Genomic DNA, 9,432 nt, shown 5'->3' on the forward strand with positions numbered 1-9,432 from the left:
GGAGAGAAGCCGTGCCCAAAGACAAACCCCCCTAAAAAAAAAAAAAAAAAAAAAAAAAAAAAAAAGAAAGAAAGAAAGAAAGAAAGAAAGAAAGGCAGAAGTTACCATCACATTTGGTGGTCTCTATATCCTAGTAAAAATGTCAAAGAACCTGAGCCTACAAAACTACATGAGAGAAAAATGGGATTCTCACTCTACCCCTAGATCCATTCTATTTGCCCCTTAGCATTTGCTTCACTTCCCACCAGCCTCTCCATCCCTGCCTGAGGAGTTTCCTGTTCTTGCTTCCTTATGTAAGAATTAACACACAGCAGTTCTGGGTCCATAAAACAGGGTCAGAGTGAGCTCTGACTTGAGACAGGTCCCCATCCTTACTGCAGGAGTATCAGCCTCTGGCCATGCTGCCTGGGACTGTGGGCCTGGTCTCTCTAGGCTCTTCTGATTCTGGGCATTCAGCAGGCCCAGAGCTGAGCATGTCTCATGTGTACACCTCAGTGTGGCATGAGGGACCTAAGCCAGGGAGGCAGCATTGGTGGACTCTGAGAGGGGATTCTCAGCACACACTTTCCTCACAGATGCACTATCTCAATATCTTACATTCATGAGCAAAAACAGTTGAAATAGCGATTAGAGAGGTTGTCACCTTCAGTCCTGAACTTTTGTTTCAGATATGCCAAACGTTGTGAGGGACAAAAATCATCAGGCTGTTTGCTGTACACGTAGGCCTGCCCCACCTCTTGGCATTCATACTCTAAATCAATATTTAATCTAAAATAAGTCTCACCTTCATTTTGACCTGAATTCAGGTCTTATTGAGCCCTGAGGCTCAATAAAATGGTTTCTTTTTGATTGTGGTTTGTAGATGAACTCCAAGTGAGAAGGGACAGCAGGTGGGTGCCAGGGACCACCCAGAGCTGCTTTGCTTTGCATATCCTGTTTAGAAAGGATGCTGGGTTTGCTGTCAGTACCATAGCCTTGGGCTTGGCAAAAACAGCAAGTAGCAATGCAGATTTTCAGAAAAGTACATTTGTCTAAAATTGAGGGGCTGTCAAGTGAAACCCTGCAAAAACTGACCTGCTTTTTTGTGAAAAGGAAACTAAACTTGTTCTAGCTGCTTGTACCAAAAGCAACATGTTAGGAGAGTAGGACAGCTTTCAAGACTGAAAGACTTGCACCATAGCAAATAGAGACACATCTCATGGACACCTGCCTGGTATCTGTATTGAGTACTTATTGTTCCAATGTGCTGAGCACTTGCTGTGGGTCAGGCCCAGTGAAGTATCCACTAACTTAGGATCACACCAGCCCTGTGAGAAAAGAGAGCTCATCCAGCAAGGTTTTGAGGTTATATGCACACACAGATCCTCGAGTCTCCAGTGCTCAGCTTAACCATCCCCCTTAACTGCTGACTCCTCCAGCTCGACACTGAGGTAGGAGTGGCCCTGTGGCATGTCTTAGAGCTCCCAAGATTAATGATTTCTGGGCTATTTGTTGATAAAAGCATTCTCAAACTCTGTTCATGGGAAGCATTTGGTCTGTTTCTGCCCTCTGTTCGTGGGGTATTTCCAATTTAGCTGATTCTTATGGAAAATTATTAAATATACCCAGCACATAGCTAGACATACACATTTCATGCATAGATACACACATGCAGGCCCAACTCCAATGGCACGAGAAGGAGAGCACCACCACTTGAGGTTGAGACTGTGTGGGAGACCTGGGCTTGGTGTCTGAACCAGCCTAAACAGTGAGATGTAGTGGTATGTGCCTGTAATCCTAGCTGGCTAGGAGGCTGGGGCAGGAGGACCACCACAGAGCAAGATCCTGTCAACAACACCTATATATATCCCTCTCCTTTTCTCTCTCTCAATAAAAAAAAAAAAATACATCTGGACACACACAAATACATATACATATACATACACACATACACATGACATGCACATGCACACACATATACACATGTACCATACATGTATACATATACACACATACCTACCTAAATTCAAACACAGATACACACAGGTGGGAGGAGAGAGGAAGGTAAGTGTGGAAGAAAGAAAGATGTAAAGAAAAAGGGAAAAGGGAGAGACATGCAATCTACACTAAATAGAATTTTGCAAGGAGGTTGATATGATCTTTATGTAATAGATGACAAATCTGAGGCTAAGGGAGTTTTGAAAATGTGTTCCCAAGACATGCACTGATGAGCTAGACCTGAGGCACACCTGAGCACCTGGCTCAAGTTCTATCTCCCCCACCTGCCTGCCACTCAGAACTGAGTTACTATAGCATAGGCAGGTGGCTGAGAGCACAAGGGGCCTAAGAGCCACCTGTTCCTGCCTGGCAAGCCCTGCACAAAGAGCAGAGGGCTCTTTTATAATTCCCATAAATGCACCTCATGGATCCTAATGTCATTTGGATCATGGGCTCCTTCCAGAAGATGATGAAAGGTGTAGACACTCTCTCTACCTCTGTGAAAACTCTTGCGTAGGATATTGGTATGCAGGACCCCAAAGTCCCTTTCAGACTTCTACACCTGAAGTCCCATGGAGTCCAGCTAAGAATCCTCATGTCTGTATATCATCTTTCTCCTGGGTTCCTTCATAGTAAAGCATGTCTTATTTTTAGAGAGGTTTTTTTTTTTGGGGGGGGGAGGGTGTTATTTATTTATTTATTTATTTGCTGTATGATCTTGCTGGGTTCCACATTTGAAACTTACAAATTTGGGGCATATGCAGGCACCAAATATTCATAGGATCCCAACAGAGGGACCTGGGGGGTTTAGATTATTTTAAAAGTACAAGGTAAAACGTTGAAGTTTATTTTCAACCACTCTTTTAAATAGCTGAATTGAAATGTAATACACATACCGTACAACTGACCCTTTGAAGAGCAATTCAATGGTTTTAGTATATTTACACAGTTGTGCAACCATCAACATAATTTCAGAACATTTTCATTGTCCCAAAAAGATACCTTTGTGCCCACTAATAGTCAACCCCTAAAAAAAAAAGTCAACCCCTAAGCTCCCAAACAATCCAAATATCCCAACTCCAGCTAAACCTAGTCCTGGCAACCACTAATCTATTTTCTGCTTCTATAGATTTGCCTATTATAGATGTTTCATCTAAATAAATCATACAGTATATTGTGTCTTGTGACTGGCTTCTTTGACTTTGTGTAATGATTTCAAGGCACTTGAACTACTTTTACTAAGTTATCAATTTGTATATTTCATCAATTCACTTTGTCTTTGTTTTCAAATCGATCTCTGTACAGGACCTCTGTGACCAACTGATGATGATACAGTGGCCTTGTTCTCCTTTGGTGACATACCTGATACACAAGAAAGACACTGGTTGAGATGGTGGCTCCTGTTCTTCTGGGCTTGCTTCTCCCAGTGCAGTTTTGTTTTTTTGGGGGGGGGGTTTGGGTTTTGGTTTTTGTCCCAAGCAGGCAGGGGTGGAGGCAGTCAGGGCTTATTATTCTCAGCCTGCCACATCTAGTATAGACTTTCCAGCCTGTGAGTGAAGACTGGGTAAGGGAATGGAGCCCCAGTTCTCTTGCCCATAGAGTAAGGCTGCTTCAATGTGGAGCTGGTCAGGAGACGGGAAAGCTGGATGAGATGCGGGAGCTTTTCTCCCCAGGCTAAACCAAATTCCTAGACTAGGAGCCCCATCTTCTTATACACACCTGCCCAGAGTAGTTTCTGTCACACTGAACTGGGGGGGGGGGGGGGGAGAGGGGAGAAGTCACAACCCAAATGCCCATAGTCACTATTTTTAGTGAGGTGTCGATTTTCTTATAGAAATTGTTCTCTATTTGCTATATGCCCTAAGCACCATTTCCAAAGACCTTAGATGATTAAAATAATTTTTACCAGTTAAATCTTTGTTCCAGTAGGGAGAGTTTCCCTTGAGCTCCTCATACTACCGTTCCATGCCTTCATGACTAACAATTCTGATATTCAGAGAGGACTGGTAAGAAATGCGGGTTAAGTTCTGATAGGTATTTTTATAATGTAGCATTGGCTTCTGGCCTGGTCCCTTAACCCAGATTTACAGAAATGGAGCCAGTTATGGAACTGCAGATAAGGTCCTTAGAAAGAAAAGCAAGTGTCATGTGGGGAATGAACTTAGGAATGCTCAGCAATAGAATAAAATCAGAGAGTGGTAACACTCGTTTTCTATCAGACTATCTTATAAATGATTTGTGTTTAGATTTATGTTTAAGATGTTTACCCTCCCTACTGGAGGCCATTTATACAGTCAGATACATTAAAAAGCAATATATTAGGGATAAAGAGTAATGCACAGTCTTTGCCCTGGGTCCAAGTCAGTAGTTTGACCCATCATAGATACAGGTTAAAACTGTGGGCTGGGGCATGCTTCTCCTGACCATCCTTCCTCCCTCCCACCTTCTCCAGAGCTCTGGGAGGAGAGGAGTTAGAAACCCTCTGCAATCTCCACTAGAAGAATCCTCTGAGAAGCTAATATTTCACTAAGAAATAGTGATGCCATCCTTTTCTCTCCATGGTATTTTTTAACCATTTTCAGAAATTTCACTAAAGTAAAAATCCTGCCAATCAATTCACAGGTGTACAGGAGCCTGCCTGATCAGAGCCACTATGAATTATGTCCTAAGTGTCACATGACACACACTGTGGCTTTTTCTGTTTATACAGCTAGCTTTAAGAGGGTTTGCTATCATTCTGTTGTACAGCTACTTATGAATTACATCAGGACTACTATGTAATTTGCATGTTAAGAATTGTTTCAAAATCCAAAGAAACAGTTTTCAAATCCCTCTTGCTCCATCCAACTTAGACAAACCTCCGTGTATCTAATTAATTCCCTAATAATATTTGAATCTTTCATCTTGCCAATATAATACCCAAACTGTTGAGATTATTTCTATTAGTTGCTTTCCAGGCATCTGTGCACCGTTAGAAACTCTCACAGTCAATCTGATGCTGCATCCAATCATCTTCTGTCCTTCCACAGTTTCCTGGGAAACCAACACACATCGCTACTTCATATCACACAGGAAACTTACAAAAAAAAAAAAAAAAAAAGACCCTGCAGCATTTCCTTTTTGTCAATAATTCTAACTCACTAAAATACATCCCCATTAAAAAATAATAATGTCATATAAACAATAAACAGAGCCGGTGACAGGAGGAAGAATGGTATTTTAATACTGTGCTTTCCCAGGGAGGCAATGGCAAGATCTGAGCAAGAGCCAGGTTTAACTCTAGCCCTGCCTGGCATCTGTTAGTCATGTAGCCCTGGGCAAGTACTCACTTTGCCTTCCTACCTGAAGAGCAAGCCTCTTAGACTCTTGTCTCTGCTTCTTTCTACATAATGCTATTGTTCTCTCAAATTAGCTTTTAGAACCCCTTGGCTAGGTCTGTGACCACTGGCTGGCTACTCAGGCTCATGGCCTCCCAGTTTTACTCCCTACACAGAGAACTCTTCCAGATGTAATGTGAAAAATCCCAGGATAAGAATCTGATTGGCTCAGCTTGAGTCACATGACCACCTATTAGCTAATCGCTGTTTTCTGAAAGGCAAACCATTCATTCCATGTGACAGGGAAGGACTGCTTCCTCTAAAGGGATTGAGTCCAGACACAGGCACTGGCACATTCTGTAAGCTGGATAACCACTCCCATTTTGTGTACTGGCCAGCACCCACGTTTGTCACTGACCCATCTCTTGATACTATAGGACTTTTGGATCTTTGATTGAGGAAATACATAATGATAGATAGCTGCTAAAAAGTCTTGAATGAAAGGGTATTTTATTAATCACATGAACGTGTCTGAAGGTGTGAGACATATGATACATTCCTTCGTAAGCAGTTCTGAACATAGTCTTACAAATGTAGAACTTGAATAAGAACTCACTGGTCCATTGTAGATCACTCCGAGGTCCCACCTGGTCAGTATGAGCCCTACTTCTCTACAGCCTAATAGCTGAAGGAGGAGTTGGTGGGCAAGGGTATAAAAAGTGCAGAGAAATGCCCAGAGGTTCGCCAAGTGGATGCTGGACAGGTTTACTGAAATGAGTTGATGCCATTTGTTCCCACTGGATTGAATGATTTCTCTATCACTCAGAAAGACTCAGTATGAGGGTCACCCATATAATAGTGTTTCTCTACCTTATATAGAACTGGGGATCACAGTGTCTCCTCTCTGTTCCTAGAAAGGCCTTATTTCTGCCACTTTTGACTGAGATAGCAGGGCTGGCCCCAGTTGAACCTCAGTCAGGCCTTGGTCAGTATGGCCCTGAGAAGTTCTCTTTCACTTGAGGACCTTGGTTTTCTCAGAGTCAAAATGAGGAGAGTGAATCCAGATACTGCTTTTCATATTTTTCCATGAGTGGCCCCTGTGGTGGGAAGTTGAATGGGAGAGGAACCATAGCACACTGAGAATATATTCTGAAGAGGGTGGAAGTCTCTCATCTTACATTTGATCTTCAGATGACAAAGAACCCTAACTCCAGTTTGTGAAGCCCAGAACTATAAACTGCTATATTCTAATCCCAACTCTTCTATACATTTCTCCTGAGAAAAGCCATGCCTTCAGTGTATTTCAACATGTGTTCTTTTCCCCAAGAGAATCAAAGTTGGTGTCTGAAGAAGCAACAAATGTGGTTTCTACAAGCAGCTGATATAGATTCCTTCAGCTTCTTTCAGATGTTCTCTGTTCCCTTTTTTTCCCTGTCTTAGTTTACATGGAGCTTTACCCTGTAAGCCACCTCAAGGCCTCTAGAAAGCAGATGAAAAATAAATCTTAAACAACAGTCACAAATGCAGGTCTCTGATCTTTTATATGAAACCCTCAAGGCCAAATATATTTTAGAATTTAGCATTTGGGGGCTGACATGGTTTTACAGGGCCAATGATAGATCCATATAGAAAATTCTCTTTATCTCTTTCTCTTTCTCACTCTAATGAAAGAAAGAAGTAAGCTTTTTAAAAAAGAAAAGAAGTTAGTGTTTCTCAGGTTTGGGAATAGATCATACATTATGTAATACCTCCAGCAGGGCAGGGACAGCACTCCATGATCACACACGTTTCTGCAGTAAAATATGAGAATATTCACTCTAAATAGCCTCATATCAGTTCATTTCAGGGTCAGCTGCCAAATTATCTCAAGTCAGGGCAGGCTAGGCCACCAAATAAGTTACAAAAAAAAAAAAAAAAAACTTTTGATTTTTAGACCAATGTAGGTTTTACAATTTGGAATAGTTGACTTGTGAACCTGTTCAACTGATGCAAAGGAAACTCCCAGAGCTGGGCACAATTTGAGGTGTGCTGAGGTAGCTGAAGTCTAAGGGGTGTGAGCTCAGGTAGGACTCCAAGCCAGCCAGCCTCACTGACCCTCATTTCTTCATCCATGAAATGGGAATGATATCCACATCATAGGATCATCGTGCCGTTGCCAAAGATTATGAAAGTGGATTGATCGGAGGACCAGCAGTTAACATAATGGCTATGTCGCTGGACTCCCATGTAGTTGACCGCCGTTTGAGTCTCGGACCCAGTGGCTTAAAACTCACGCCGGGCGTGTGTGCGTGCGTGTCCAAGATCCTGAGAGGAGAATGGAGGAGAAGGGATTGCAGCGTGGCCATCTCCCCCCCCCCCAGGGGGGGGTGGGGGTGTGTGTTTTCTCTCTTTTTATCTCTCTGACTCTGTCTGTCGGGTGAGCACACGCTCCCTATAGCAAAAACCTCTCAAAAAAAAAAAAAAGTGGATTGATCAAGTTGCAATGAAGTCCAAAGGCTGTAGATGGTTGTTTATAAATCATTTTCACCAGTTAAATCATTGTTCAACCAGGAAAAGGGTCCACTGAGCTCTTCATATTGCCATTCTAGAAGTATCTTTTGCCTTCAAGACTAATAATTCTGATATTCAGAGGGCACTGGAATGCAACCTGGGTTAAGTTCTGATGTGTGTTTCCTGTGAAGGAGGCGTTACATGTCTGTTGTCATCAATCAGTACTGGAAAAACTGGACACTCTTGACATCTTGCCACGTGTCCAGAGAAGACATTTTTAGCTCTGCATTTATATTTGCTTGGACTAAGTAAATGCAGAGGAAGCACAGATGTGTTCAGCTGCTGACAGTTATGGTATTACAACACAAATAGTTTACATTTAATGTTCTGAAAAGTCCCAAATCTGTGACTTGCTGTTACTTTCATGTAAATATGCGAGTTACAGCTAGATTTCCAGTCTGTGCCCCCAAATCCCAGGAGACTCTGGCTCCACACTGTGTATACGAAGGAGTTCTACACAGCCTAGAGGCCACCAGTGCTCTCGCAGGCTTCGAAGACAGACACAGCCTCCCTTCGTGCAGGACAGCCTTGGTTCACGGATCAGCTCTTCCTGCCTCGGTGCTGATGTGGGTGATTGACTCTCCACTAGCAGTTGGGAAAGAGCAGCCACCAGGAACACCAGTCAGCATCAAGGGACCCTTGGATTTTCCTGCCTCTCAGTGTAGACTATGTAAAATGAAGAAAAGCAGGCAACTCTTCCCCACTTCCCACCCTACCCCTAGCCCCAGCTGAGGGACACTAGTCACATACCCCAGGGGGAACAGGAACAGCATTTTCCTTCTAAGAGGAATCTACATTCTGGAAAAGGTGCCATGACTGGCAGTGAGGCCTCCCCTTCACATCCTGACAAACACAAGACGCCTCCCACCTGTCTGGTGAGCAGACACCCCCCCCCCAACCCCTGAAGCTCCAGAAACACACATTCTGGGCCCTCCTCGACCCTGATCACTGGAGCCACACCTGGAATCTGCTGTCCTTGGACCTTGTAGTGATTCTGAGATGGCATTTCAAGGCTGCTCACTCTTTCATCTTCCTGCCCAGTCCTCTTGACACCCTCTGGGTAGGGAAAAAGAATAGGTATAACTCACCCCTTGAGAGAGGGGGGCACTGGAGCCCAGAAAGGAGAAGAGTCTGCCAGAGCCATCAGGCCAGAGTGCAAGGTATGGAGCAAGACGCTGCTGTGGATCTTGGTTTCCGAATAGAGATTCTGTCACCTGGCAGAGTGCTTTAAAATTGAGACTTTAAGAGATTCTGTCACCTGGCAGAGTGCTTTAAACCTGAGACTTTCCCCAGCCACAATGTCCTTTTCCCTCCTTGAATATGAGAGTGATCCAACACTGCATTTACAGACCACTTTGGGCATGTCTAAGGTATCCTTGGCTTCCTGTACTATCCACTTGGGGCAGTGAGGAGCCTGCTGTGCCTTCAGGGGGTGCTGGGAAGTGGCTCCGTGTTGATCCCACAGCAGAGCTTGGACTAGCCTACCTGGCTCCATCCCTACCAGGATGCTCAGGGAGCTCCCAAGACTCACAGGTGAGGGTTCCAGGATGGCACAGCACATCTAGAAAGATGTGGCCCTTGTCAGGGA

The 9,432-nt window shown here is 43.7% G+C and overlaps 1 protein-coding gene across 1 annotated transcript in view; it reads left to right on the plus strand.

The window, feature by feature from the left end:
• SDK1 (sidekick cell adhesion molecule 1) overlaps positions 1-9,432 on the plus strand; it is a 731,734-nt gene that overhangs the window by 720,157 nt on the left and 2,145 nt on the right. The window lies entirely within an intron of this gene.

Source organism: Tupaia chinensis, unplaced genomic scaffold, assembly GCF_000334495.1.
Source record: "Tupaia chinensis unplaced genomic scaffold, TupChi_1.0 Scaffold000101_1, whole genome shotgun sequence".
In the NCBI taxonomy this organism is placed as follows: Eukaryota; Metazoa; Chordata; class Mammalia; order Scandentia; family Tupaiidae; genus Tupaia; species Tupaia belangeri.